This window comes from Pinus tabuliformis, chromosome Q (assembly GCF_031772625.1).
Source record: "Pinus tabuliformis cultivar Carrire ecotype Pingquan chromosome Q, CPIR1, whole genome shotgun sequence".
Taxonomy (NCBI): domain Eukaryota; kingdom Viridiplantae; phylum Streptophyta; class Pinopsida; order Pinales; family Pinaceae; genus Pinus; species Pinus tabuliformis.
The window spans coordinates 1,125,864,163-1,125,878,622 of record NC_142296.1 but is presented as its reverse complement, the minus strand read 5'-3'; the positions used below and the strand labels follow the sequence as shown (position 1 = coordinate 1,125,878,622).

General features: G+C 40.4%; 1 pseudogene across 1 annotated transcript in view; it reads left to right on the top strand.

The window, feature by feature from the left end:
* Positions 1-1,603: 1,603 nt before the first annotated feature.
* LOC149223484 (ceramide synthase LOH2-like) overlaps positions 1,604-14,460 on the top strand; it is a 70,572-nt pseudogene continuing 57,715 nt past the window's right edge. The window contains exon 1 of the transcript XR_016249682.1: positions 1,604-1,874. The product of XR_016249682.1 is annotated as a ceramide synthase LOH2-like (transcript). The remainder of the gene's footprint in view (positions 1,875-14,460) is intronic.

Below are 14,460 nucleotides of genomic sequence, written 5' to 3'. Positions count from 1 at the left end.
AAAACAAATTTGATGAAAATATAACACTAATCCAATCTACATATGACATTAAAAAAACATGAGTTTGCTCCATAAATGTGATATAGAGAACATGGACACATGAAGAAGCATTTCTATTAATGGATCACATACAAATCATTACACAAATACTCTATCTTGATGGAAACTCCTATTTCATAGACCATAGAAAAGTAAATGCTGCCTGACATGCGAGGCAGATAGCTTTCGCCCTTTGAGTGACAACACGCAATCTCAGATAGCTTTTGCCCTTTGAGTGACAGCACGCGAATTGAGATAGCAGCCTGGAGAGAGAGGGCGAAAGCTATCTACCTTGCATGTCAGGCAGCATTTACTTTTCTATGGTCTATGAAATAGGAGTTTCCTATCTTGATTATTGCATTAAAAAAACAACTAAAAAGCCCACGTAGCGCTAACATAATACATATATTCCAGAAAGTGATATAGCCTAACGCTAACCTGATGTATGCACTTCCATTTTGAAAAAGAGTGACATATGACGTGCTTGTGCTACCTTATAATGTATAAACATGCCCAAATGGGTCGGGCTAGTTCCCTTTAGAAGCATTTATGGACCCTCTTTTTGTACATATACCTGTCAGAACAAGCTGACAGTCGTCACATCGAAACATTCACATTACAACCACATAGAAGCATATATATGCTGCTGCGCAACGTTACATATCGGGTTCGATCGTTGGTGGGGTGTGTGGCCGCCGACCGCCCCAACCAATGATCCATGCACTCGCGTGCCCATTATCATAGATGTTAATGAAATTCAAAAAGCCGTAGTTAAACAGATTGTTAGAATTTTCTTTCTCTGTACTATGCTGATCCTTTTCTACAGCTCCTCCTTTTCTTTTTTGGAAGAGAACCTGTTTGTTTTGATATTCTGGGTCTTCTCATAAGAATTTGTTTCTGATCTCTATCGACAATGACCCAGATTTTAGCTTGAGCCACGCTTCAGCGATACTTTTCCTGCATTTTCAGTTCTGAATGCTGACATGTAATGGTTCTCTTGTAATGCTCATTATATTTTCTTAATATAATACTATGACGATTTTCTCTCTGAAAAAAAAAAACAGATTGTTAGAATTTTTGGTAAGATTTTGCTAAAATTAGGTAGGGATTTTTGTAAATTTAAATTAAAGTTGTTAAACTTTAAAATTTTGAATATTATAGAAGTTTTTGATAGTGTTGAATTTATTTATGTTATTTAAAATATAATTCAAACACTGTTGTGGTAAGATTTTTTGAATTTTTTTTTACTTAAATTCCGATTAGTTTTAACTATTCTAACAATTCCTCTACTTCGATATCCTTTTTAATTTTAAAAAACAAATCTTTACAGTAAAGTGCACAAAATTCTCTTCCGACCAGAGTAAAATGCAAAATATTCTCCTCCGACCAGAATTGGAATTAAAAAGTACCAAATTTCACAAAATTATCTCCCGCCCAGAATTTGAATGAAAAATACCGAAAGTTTGCCCTTTTGAAAGATGACTCATCAATTTGAAAGGAAGAATAACAAAGTTTTCCGTTTCTGAAGGATACCCATTTTCAAAGGTTCAAATTACTGCTCGTAGAGACGGCATTATAATTAAGTCCAGGCTCAGGCCTTCTCAGCAAATGCAGTCCATCAGCTATGCCATTTTAACGGTTTCGAGGGGATTCAAATTGAAAATGCATTTTCTTTTCCTGGTAATTCAGTGAGACAGAGCGTCTTTTGCTGGTGTTCAATGGAGGCGATTTGGAGATGGGAAGGTTCACCAGAGACGAAAGACTTCTATCTGGCGATCTACGCCGCGTTTGCGTGTTTTTCCATCCATTTTCTTCTGAACATTGCTCTGTACCAGGTCAGTTTATTTCCACTGGGAACTTCGATGGGAATTGATCTGCAAAACCCAATGGCCTTTCTTTAATTTAAATTACGTTCTATCTGGCGATCTACGCCGCGTTTGCGTGTTTTGCCATCCATTTTCTTCTGAACATTGCTCTGTACTAGGTCAGTTTACTTCCACTGGGAACTTCGATGGGAATTGATCTGCAAAACCCAATGGCCTTTCTTTAATTTAAATTACGTTCTTTAATTTGAATTTATATTGATACTCTTAGATCAAGGTCAATGCTTTTATGTGATGCCCCGAGTTCCCACAATTACAGTGGTCAGTAAACTATCGTAACCAGTAGTACAGTTGCAGAGTAATGACCAGGGTTACAATTGTTTTGTTGTTAAGAGCAAACTCACTTCAGCTAGCATCTGATAAAATTAACAGATACATCAACACCAGAAGAGATACAAATAAATATATTGGCCTTTGTTTTTTTCATATATATATCATATATATATATATATAATTTGAGTAGGTCTTAATCATAATATATATATATATATATAATTTGAGTAGGTCTTAATCATATATAATTTGAGTAGGTCTAATGATTAAGAGATTAAGAGTATGTGTTTTTTTCTAGAAAGTTATAGGTTCAAAACTAAATAGGGTAGACTATGTATGCTTTAGTAGATTTTTATTTGGAAGTGGGTCCCTTGTCCCACAAACAAGGGGGTCTCATACTTAGTGTCAAAGCCTATGTCCCTTTTTTCTAGAAAGTTATAGGTTCAAAACTAAATAGGGTAGGCTATGTATGCTTTAGTAGACTTAGCAGTTAAATCGTTATTTGGAAGTGGGTCCCTTGTCCCACACACAAGGGGTCTCATACTCAGTTTCAAAGCCTATGGGGATATATTTAGCCCATTATAGCCCATTATGATTCTCTCCAGCAGCCATTGAGTTTAGGCTCTTGCCAAGTCATAAATTCCTAGTAGACTCAAAGCCTATGGGGATATCTTTAGCCCATTATGATGCTCTCCAACAGCCATTGAGTTTAGGCTCTTGCCAAGTCATAAATTCCTAGTAGATTCAAAGCGTATGGGGATACCTTTAGCCCATTATAGCCATTATGATGCTCTCCAGCAGCCATTGAGTTTAGGCTCTTGCCAAGTCATAAACCTTGTCCCACAAATAAGGGGTCTCATACTCTGTTTCAAAGCCTATGGGGATATCCTTAGCCCATTTTAGCCCATTATGATGCTCTCCAAGAGCCATTGAGTTTAGGCTCTTGCCAAGTCATAAATTCCTAGTAGACTTAGCAGTCAAATCGTTACTAGAGGTGGGTCCCTTGTCCCACAAACAAGGTGGTCTCATACTCAGTTTCAAAGCCTATGGGGATATCTTTACCCCATTATAGCCCATTATGATGCTCTCCAACAGCCATTGAGTTTAGGCTCTTGGCAAGTGGTAAATCTTGTCCCACAAACAAGGGGATCTCATACTCCATTTCAAAACCTATGGGGATATCTTTAGCCCATTATGATGCTCTCCAACAGCCATTGAGTTTAGGCTCTTGCCAAGTCATAAATTCCTAGTATATTTGGCTTACAAGCTATTGGATATACTCTTGGTTTTATAGTGGCAGTCTGTAGTTTTGATTTTATTTATTGGATATACTCTTGATTTTGATTTTATAATAGCAACCCAGGGTTTAATCTTAGGCATGCCTGAATTACACCATAACTTACTAACTTAATAATTCACCGTGATTAAAAAAAAAGAATTTTGAAATCCTAGTGATACAAAACTCCACGAAGTTGTGTCATTCTCTTTATATATGTATAGTTCCAACTTCCAAAGTTTCTGAAATCTACCTCCCGGTGGCCCAGAATTCAAATTTTCCTAAATGATCGAAAAGCAATATATATTGATCAAAATCTCAGATTCCCTCTTTGGCCTCTGAATCACCATCTTCCGAAAAACATTGGATAATTCTGACATCCTTCAAAAAATGCTCTGCAACTGATTGAAAATTATATTCAAGAAAACAATCTGCCACCCAATTGCACATATGTTACCAGCCGCAGCAATCTTGTTACCATGTGGTCAAAACAACTTGCGCTCGATCTAGGTACAAACCTATCTTACTCTGTCACAACCTCCTCTGATTTTGAACAACTTCTCTCACCCGACCATTTCTTCCGTTGTCAATACTCGCCGAAAAGCTCACTTTATCGTCTTCGTCCACGGATTGAACCTTGGGCGACCCTTTGACCCCACGCTTTTCCGTAAATTGAAAATCTCGAGAGGGAATTCTCATGTCCCGAGCCTCAGTGACTGTTACAGCCGCGCCATTCAAACCCCCAAGAAAAGCGTTGCTCAACAACACAAGGGCTAGATTCTGTTTTCGTGATGCCGAACTGCTAGCAAACGTCTCCAGCGTTTGCATGTTCCTGGCAGAACGCTTTTCTACAGTGAGCTTGTTGTCTTCTTCTCTCCAGTGTCCAGCAGCCACACCAGGGGCCATGGTTCTGTCAGTCATCCTTTCCAGTCTGTCTAATCGGTTCTTTTGGCAATGGCAGCTTGTACACTATGGACAGGGTTGTTGGATTTTCAAGTCTATTTTGTTAGGAATAAATCATGGCAGCTTGTACACTATGGACAGGTTTGTTGGATTTTCAAGTCTATTTTGTTAGGAATAAATCATGTGGACTAATCGCCTGTAAAAGTATATAGAAGAAAATGAATTTCATTATAAAAGAGATTCGGTGTTAGATTACAAATAACTATAACAATTGGGCAGATGCAAATCCAAATGTAATCTTGCAAATCTTTATATAAACTTACAACTCACAATAGCTAACTCCTTGGGAAAGCCAGCATTGGAAAAAACCTCTGTTACAAGGAACCACTCCCTAGAGGTGGGAAACCCGTTCCAGTGGTTCCCGCACTCCCGGAAACTTTGGAACTGTATGGGAACGTTCCCTTTTTTGTGGGAGCTACAATGGGAGCTTGGGAAAGTTCCGGGAGCTTTGAAGACTGTTTTTTTGGAGTTCCCGCGTTCCTTGGGGTTGGGGAATACAAAGCATGTAGACAAATATGTTGAACTGCCTACAAAACATGAGGCTTTGTTGAAACCTTCGCAGGAAGAAAGGCCAAAGACGGGGTTGGGGAATACAAAGCATGTAGACAAATATGTTGAACTGCCCACAAGGCATGAGGCTTTGTTGAAACCTTGGTAGGAAGAAAGACCAAAGACATCCTTAACACTGATATCCTTAATTGAGAAACTGGAGCAATCTCTTGATGGGTTAAGGAAGCGTGTGACACCTCAATGTAAGGGTGATATCTGGGATGTCATGCTAATGAGTATTTTTTTTTTATGTATATGTATCGCAGAAGATTGTGTGCATATTGTATGTGGCAGCGAATGCTTAACCATTAGTGTCATGCCCCTACACCTGCGATAGTCTTTCAACCGCTTATAGCGAGGTGCGGCACTACAAATCGTTTTCTTTTCACCAATACTTACGATTGTAGACTACGCCTAACATTCCATACTTAGTTTATTTTTTTGTTACCAAGTATTATTTCGTTTATCCTTTATACAAGTGAAAGCTCATAACATTCACATAAACAACATTATACAAGAGAAATGCACCATAGTATAAAGGGAGGGGCAACTCCTTATAATATGAGTCTGCCCGAATCAATATATTATACAATCTTTCCACTTTTACAAGTATAGGCTAAGTCCTTGGGAAACCCCAAATTTATACTTAGCCAAATTTCCAACTTCGGCAAACTCGGTTGCCCAACTCGTTGGCACCTCCGCACAGTGGCTGCACGACTCACCAACCTTTCGTTCACCTTGTTGCACGTCTTCACCAGTTCGCTCTCCGTTTGGTTCGCAAACGCCCAAACTGTGTATTGTTGGAAATAATACTGAGAGGGGGGGTGAATCAGTATTATCAAGTTCTTTTAACAAATCTTCCTTATTTATACTTTGAATTATTTTTGCATATCAGTACCATAAAATAATGAGCATGAACAAGAAAAACAGATAGTCACACCAAAGAACACCAGATATAAGGTGGAAACCCAATGTGGGTGACAACCACCTGCTGCAATATGTCTCTATCTTCTTTCAAATTAGAAACTCCTTTTACAATGATTTTGTACTGGTGCAGCCCTTTACCAGTACGCAGGCTGCAACCTGTAGAGAGCTACAACTCTCTCTCGTTTTCAAGTCTCTCCTGGAAGGGAGCTACAACCCCCTACTTCCTTTCTTTCAAGGACCACTTTTCATAAATCTTCAAAGTGGATCCATAAACATCAAATGATCATCAAGTACATGTAAATTACACAGTCAACTGCAGTAACCAGATCAACAATAACAGAACTAAACCCAGAACACCTTATCAACAGAAAAATTCAGTCAACAGAAGATCTTAAGACAGATACGCAGTTTTTCTTTCACTGGCCTGCGTCGCTACGCACTCCACCTTCTGCTCCCCTGCATATACCCGCAGAGAGCCTTCTGCTTCACCGCGTACCCACGCACTGGTTCTTCAATCGCGCTGCGTACTGTTACTGTAGGTACGCACCCACAGACACTATCGCGCCGCGTACTGCTACTGTAGCCACGCACTCACAAATACTATCGCGCCGCGTACTTTTACTGTGCGTACGCACCTGAAACTCTGTCGCGCTGCGTACCCACGCAGTTCTCCTTCTTCTGCTCTGCGTACCCACGCAGTTCTCCTTCTTCTGCTCTGCGTACCCACGCAGCTCTCCTGTTTCTGCTCTGCGTACCCACGCACTTGCACGGTTAATCACCTGCGTACCTCTGATTAGGGCCGAATTGGCAGTCCACCAGTGTGCCACAGATAGTCAGATGCCCAGATCTGATCATGCGCTCAAGAGATCACCCTTCACAGATTCGCTTTCAACTTCACTTTCATATAGATCAAGCTTTTAAAACAATAACCCAATATTTCAGATCTTAAGATATTCAATTTTCAAAAGATACTTAGCCAAGTGATCTCCTTTGCTTTATATAGGCAAGCTCCTCCTAAAATCATGGATCAATACCATAGATAACCAATACCAGGGGCCCAAAAACATGGGGCTCAATAATAATAATAATATAAAACAATACCACGGGCCAAAACCATAGAATCAAGAGCGGTGGGCTAAATACCACGGGCCAAACATAGGAAACCCCATGTGAACGCGCTTCTCTGCCTTGAAGTAAGTGAAACTGGGGGTACGCACCCTCTGAACGGGTGACCTGCGTGAGTGGCCGCAGTTCCTTCACGGTGTACCTGCGTGTACGCATTTTCTGAACTATTCTCCTGCGTACTTCTTAATTTTCAACATTTTGAGATCCTGATCAGAGCATTGCCACTTGAGGGTGTTGCCATCAAGTACAACATCTGAAACATAGAGCCATACCAGAATCATAATGCCAACAATCTCCCCCTTTGGACTTGATGGCAACCTCAAAATCTTTAGCTTCATTCTCCCCCTTTGACATCAAGGGCAAAGGGTTATGCTCCCCCTAAGAACATGCTCCCCCTGAATATGAACCAGATCTGCAAAGAAGAACCATAATCCACCAAACACCATAAATGACCATGAAAGAGATAGAGACATATTGCAGCTATAATCAGACCAGCATCCATGATCTCCTTCTGTACATCCTCCATAATGCCAAAAATGCATTATATGCTCCCCCTGAACCTGTGCCATTCAATCTTCAACCAATCCGCAACCCCAGAATATGTACGCATATACCCGAGATGAACCATGCGTACAACCATCAATCAGAAGAGTTTCAACAATAAGATGATGCATCAACTACCCCCAGCTTTTGCCTGAGGTATTCAAAAGTCTCCCTGGGCAATGGTTTGGTGAGTATATCAGCAACTTGTTCCTTAGAAGGAACATACTCCAACTTGACCTTCTGTTTAAGTACTTGTTCCCGGAGAAAATGATATTTGATTGGTATGTGCTTGGTTTTTGAATGCATGACAGGATTCTTTGAGATGCTGATTGCACTTGTGTTATCACATAAGATGGGGATAGGTGGTGTACAAGTGATTTGAAAATCCTGCAAAGTCTGCATCATCCAAAGGAGTTGAGTGTAGCAAGATGCAACATCAACATATTCCGCTTCGGCTGTAGACAAGGCAATCGAACTTTGTTTCTTGCTGAACCAAGATACTAGTCTGAAACCCATAAAGAACGCACCACCACTTGTGCTTTTCCTGTCATCCACGCTTCCGGCCCAATCTGCATCTGTATACGCATGAAGTGTGAGATCTGTATCTCTAGGATACCATAAGCCATAATTTTGATTCCCTTGAAGATATTTGAAAATTCTCTTCACTGCCTGAAGATGAGTCTCCTTCGGATTTGCCTGAAATCTTCCAACTATTCCAACTGCATGCATGATGTCCGGTCGGGTACCTGTCAAATAAAGTAAACTTCCAATCATAGATCTGTAGGTTGGTTGATGCACTGTTGCAGATTCATCATTTGCACTGAGGCTACATCCTGTGACCATGGGTGTACATACTGGTTTTGCATCTTCCATGCCATATTTCTTCAAAATCTGTTTGAGATACTTGGTTTGAGACAAAAAGATCCCTCCTTCTTTTTGTTGGATTTGCAAACCAAGAAAATATGTCAGTTCTCCCAGCAAGGACATTTCGAATTCTTTCTGCATCACCAAGGCAAAGCTTTGACTCATAGCTTCTTCATTGCTGCCAAAGATAATGTCATCTACATACACAACAAGTATTAGCAATTTGTCATTTTCAACTTTTATATAAAGATTGCTATCTGCTGATCCTTTTGAAAAACCTTGTTGATGAAGATATTTGTCCAAACGATAGTACCAAGCCCTTGGAGCTTGTTTGAGACCATAGAGAGCCTTTTTCAATCTGCATACAAGATTTGGATCATTCCCAAGAATGAAACCATCTGGCTGCTCAATGTATACTTCTTCTTCTAAGTCTCCATTCAGAAAGGCTGATTTCACGTCCATTTGAAATACTTTGAAGTTTTGAAAGCTTGAGAGAGCAAGGAACATTCGGATGGCCTCAAGTCTTGCAACAGGAGCAAAGGTTTCTTCAAAATCTATTCCTTCTTGCTGCGCATACCCTTTACAAACAAGTCTGGCCTTGTTTCTAATTACTTCTCCATTTTCATTCAATTTATTTTTGAAGACCCATTTTGTCCCTATAACATTCTTATCTTTTGGTCTAGGAACCAACTCCCAAGTGTTGTTCTTTTCGATCTTCTCAAGTTCTTCATCCATTGCTTTGACCCAACATTCATCTTTGCATGCCTCTTTCACATTTTGTGGTTCAGTGGAAGAGAGTAATGCCAAATAGCTTGAAGCTTCTGCAATTGTTCTTCTTGTTTGTACACCTGCTTCTTTCTGCCCCACAATCTGAGATTCTGGATGATTCTTCTGAACATATCTGGATGGAGTCTTCTCTTCTATTCTTGTCTGCTCCTCTGGTTCTTCTTGAGGTTCTTCTTCTTCATCATTCTGTCTTTGAGGGTAGCCTTCATCTTCTTCGATGTCTTCATGATGTACTTGCCTAGGAATGTATCCCTTCTCATCAACCACTACATCAATGCTGTCAACAATTCTGCCAAGTCTTTTATTGTAGCACTTGTATGCTTTGCTATGTGGAGAGTAACCAAGAAGAATGCCTTCATCTGCTCTAGGTTCAAGTTTGCCAAGTTGCTCATCAATATTCTTAATATAACATTTGCTCCCAAAGATTTTGAAGTGCTTTACCGAAGGAGTCTCACCACACCAGAGCTCATGAGGGGTTTGAGTGCTGTTCACCCGGACATTTGTTTTGTTGAGAATAACAACCGCAGCATGTGCAGCTTCACCCCAGAAAGTTGCGGGAGTTCCCGACTCATCAAGCATAGCAGGAGCCATTTGTTGGACTGTTCTGTTCATTCTTTCCACAACTCCATTTTGCTGAGGAGTTCTAGCTGTAGAGAATTCTCTTCTTATCCCATGTTCTTCACAGAAATCGAAAAATTCATTTGAGGTAAACTCCCCACCTCTGTAGGATCTGAGGCACTTAATTTTGTATCCTAATTCATTTTCAACCAAGGCTTTGAAGGATTTGAATTTTTCGAATGCTTCATCTTTGTGCTTCATAAGTCCTAACCAGACAAACCTGGAGAAATCGTCAATGAATAATATCAAGTATTCTTCTCCTCGAGGTGTCCTTTTCGTGAATGGTCCACATGTATCTGTATGTACTAACTCAAGAGGCATGCTAGCTGATCCTTCCTTCTCTGGAAAGTTAGTTCTGGTTTGCTTTCCAAACTGACATGATTTGCATATGGTGTTGTCTGGAATTTTGATATCTGGAAGATCGCGAACTGCCTGATATTTGCATGCTTTCCTTATTTGTGAAAAACTTAGATGCCCCAACCTCCGATGCCATAGCCAGTGTTCATCATCCTTGCTTAGATAACATTGTTGTTGTCCTTCTTCAAATATGTATAGATTATTTGGAGTTCTTTTACCTTTGATCACCGTTTTACCTGTATCAAGATCACGAACAAGACATCCATTTGTTCTAAATATCACCTCGGTTCCTTGATCACACATCTGGCTGACACTTAGAAGATTATGTTTCAATCCATCAACATACAAAACATTTCCAGCTTTGACCTTTTCTTTTAACTGAGCAATGCCTTTACCTTTTATAGTTGCAGGAGTATCATTTCCAAAAGAAACTTTCTTTCCTTTTTCTAGAGCAGAATATGATTCAAGTTTTTCTTTATCACCTGTCATATGCTTCGAACATCCACTGTCAATGTACCATAGATTTTCCTGTCCCTCTGCATAAAATGCTATCCCACATCTTTCTGTTTGTGGTTCCTTTATTCTCCATGTTTTGGTGCTTAATGCTTGTTCCTTTGTCTGCTGAAACCTGCTCCTGCATTCAGAATCTTCATGACCAAAATTATTGCAAATAGAACATTCAACTTCATTTTCAAGAACCGAAAAGTTGTTATAGGTCCTTTTTGTAATCCCGGTCATACTTCTTTGTTTTTGAGCTTCTCTAGTCATGATCGTTTTATATGCAACACATTGAGCTGCCTTGTGACCAAAGTTATGGCAAGAAAAGCATTGTCCATTGAAGAAACTTCTGCGGTTATCAAATCTTCCAGCCAAACGATTGTAATTTCTATTGTCATTCATTCTTGAAGCAAATTGAGAGGATTTTACCTGTGGCTGGTTGTAGCTTTTGTTCATCCTTAAGACGGATTGCCCCTGATTTGCCTGATAGTCTTTGTTTGTAATTGATCCCTGCTTTACCTGGTGATCTCCATTGTGCTTTTGCTCATTCCTTCTTGCTGCATCAAGATAACTCTTTGAGGTGGATGCTTGAGAAGTTTCTCCATTATAGCCCAGACCTGTCTTATTTAGAGGAGAACGTTGTACATTGATGATCTCATCCAGAGTTTCAGATCCTTTAACAAACTTAAGATTAATAGCCTTTGTTTTCTCAATCTCTTTTCTAAGACCAACAATTTCACCTTCTAACTTTTCAAGATATTTTTCTTTTTCATCAATTTGAAGTTGTAGAGTATCAATGATCTTATTCTTTTCTTCTATACATGTCTTGAGTCTAGAAATTTCTTCACAAAAGTTATCCACATCTATAGCATCCATGTAATCATCATCTTCAAATGCCATTAAAAGTTTATAGTCATTACCTCGTTCATCTTCATCACTATTTGATAGACCATCACTATCTTCATGAGTGTAGTAGCTTTTCTTATTTGCAATCTGTTTCTTGTTCCATCTAGCCGGTTCCTTTCCTTTATCCTTATGAGGACATTTCGGAGCATAGTGACCTACTCTTCCACAAGCAAAGCATTTAAAAGGTAACTTACCTCTGAACCTTCCAGAACCCCTTTGAAGATTTCTGACAAAATTTGATTCTTCTTCTTCTTCTTCTGGCACGTGACTTGCTTCATAATAGTCTCCTTTGCCTGAAGCCTTGAAAGCAGCTTCTCTTCTGTCTGATGGACCTCCCTTTCTCATTTCATAAGCAGTTAGAATTCCGTGTAGTTGAGACATAGTAAGAATTCGTAGATTTTCCTTTTCTTCTATTGCAGACACTTTAGATTCAAACTTGGGGGACAATGATCTTAGAACCTTTTCAACCACAATAGCCTCTTTTATTTCTTCACCCAAATTTTTCATGCAATTAACAATCTCATCTACCCGAAGAAAATAGTTAGCCACACTTTCATCATTATACATTCTGAGATTCTCATACTGAATCCTGAGGGTTTGAAGTTTAGCACGCTTTACCTGTTCATCTCCTTTGTAGCTCAAGACAATCTTGTCCCATATTTCTTTTGCGGATTTATATTGCATAACCTTCACGAATTTTGTTTGAGATAAGCATCCTAGCAAAGTATTGACTGCTTTAGCATTTGTTTCATATTTCTTCTTTTCGGCCGAATCTGTAGGAGTAGCTGAAGGAAAGGTGTAGCCTGTATCTATGATATCCCAAACTTCTGTACCAAGAGATTGAAGATAGGCAGTAACTCTTACCTTCCAATAATTGAAGTTTGTCCCATCAAAAATCGGTGGCCTGATTGATGCTTCCCTCTCGTAGTTGCTCATGATGAGTGATCTTCCTTCAAGCGATCAAGCTTCTCTGAAGGACCTGGCTCTGATACCAATTGTTGGAAATAATACTGAGAGGGGGGGTGAATCAGTATTATCAAGTTCTTTTAACAAATCTTCCTTATTTATACTTTGAATTATTTTTGCATATCAGTACTATAAAATAATGAGCATGAACAAGAAAAATAGATAGTCACACCAAAGAACACCAGATATAAGGTGGAAACCCAATGTGGGTGAAAACCACCTGCTACAATATGTCTGTATCTTCTTTCAAATTAGAAACTCCTTTTACAATGATTTTGTACTGGTGCAGTCCTTTACCAGTACGCAGGCTGCAACCTGCAGAGAGCTACAACTCTCTCTCGTTTTCCAGTCTCTCCTGGAAGGGAGCTACAACCCCCTACTTCCTTTCTTTCAAGGACCACTTTTCATAAATCTTCAAACTGGATCCATAAACATCAAATGATCATCAAGTACATGTAAATTACACAGTCAACTGCAATAACCAGATCAACAATAACAGAACTAAACCTAGAACACCTTATCAACAGAAAAATTCAGTCAACAGAAGATCTTAAGACAGATACGTAGTTTTTCTTTCACTGGTCTGCGTCGCTACGCACTCCACCTTCTGCTCCCCTGCGTATACCCGCAGAGAGCCTTCTGCTTCACCGCGTACCCACGCACTGGTTCTTCAATCGCGCTGCGCACTGTTACTGTAGGTACGCACCCACAGACACTATCGCGCCGCGTACTGCTACTGTAGCCACACACTCACAAATACTATCGCGCTGCGTACTTTTACTGTGCGTACGCACCTGCAACTCTGTTGCGCTGCGTACCCACGCAGTTCTCCTTCTTCTGCTCTGCGTACCCACACAGTTCTCCTTCTTCTGCTTTGCGTACCCACGCAGCTCTCCTGTTTCTGCTCTGCGTACCCACGTACTTGCACGGTTAATCACCTGTGTACCTCTGATTAGGGCCGAATTGGCAGTCCACCAGTGTGCCACAGATAGTCAGATGCCCAGATCTGATCATGCGCTCAAGAGATCACCCTTCACAGATTCACTTTCAACTTCACTTTCATATAGATCAAGCTTTTTAAAACAATAACCCAATATTTCAGATCTTAAGATATTCAATTTTCAAAAGATACTTAGCCAAGTGATCTCCTTTGCTTTATATAGGCAAGCTCCTCCTAAAATCATGGATCAATACCATAGATAACCAATACCAGGGGCCCAAAAACATGGGGCTCAATAATAATAATAATATAAAACAATACCACGGGCCAAAACCATAGAATCAAGAGCGGCGGGCTAAATACCATGGGCCAAACATAGGAAACCCCACGTGAACGCGCTTCTACCTTGAAGTAAGTGAAACTAGGGTTACGCACCCTCTGAACGGGTGACCTGCGTGAGTGGCCACAGTTCCTTCATGGTGTACCTGCGTGTATGCATTTTCTGAACTATTCTCCTGCATACTTCTTAATTTTCAACATTTTGAGATCCTGATCAGAGCATTGCCACTTGAGGGTGTTGCCATCAAGTACAACATCTGAAACATAGAGCCATACCAGAATCATAATGCCAACATGTATACCTGCCCACACGCAGTCCCACTTGCCAACCCTTGGCAAACGCCAAAATCGTGTGAAACAACACGTAGTACTGCCTGCCTAACTCTACGACCTTCGGTTCCAACGTTCGTCTCCACCGTTCCTTCGTGCACGGCGCACCCTCACCCAGCCGCCCGTCCGCACACCCTCACCGTGTCAACCAACTCACCTTCGTGCATGGCGCACCCTACCCGGGTCGCCCATTCAGCACTTCGGTTTGTCCGTTCAGCGGACGCCCTACTCGGTCGCCCTGTCGTGCACGCCTACACGGATGCCCTCACCCGGCTGCC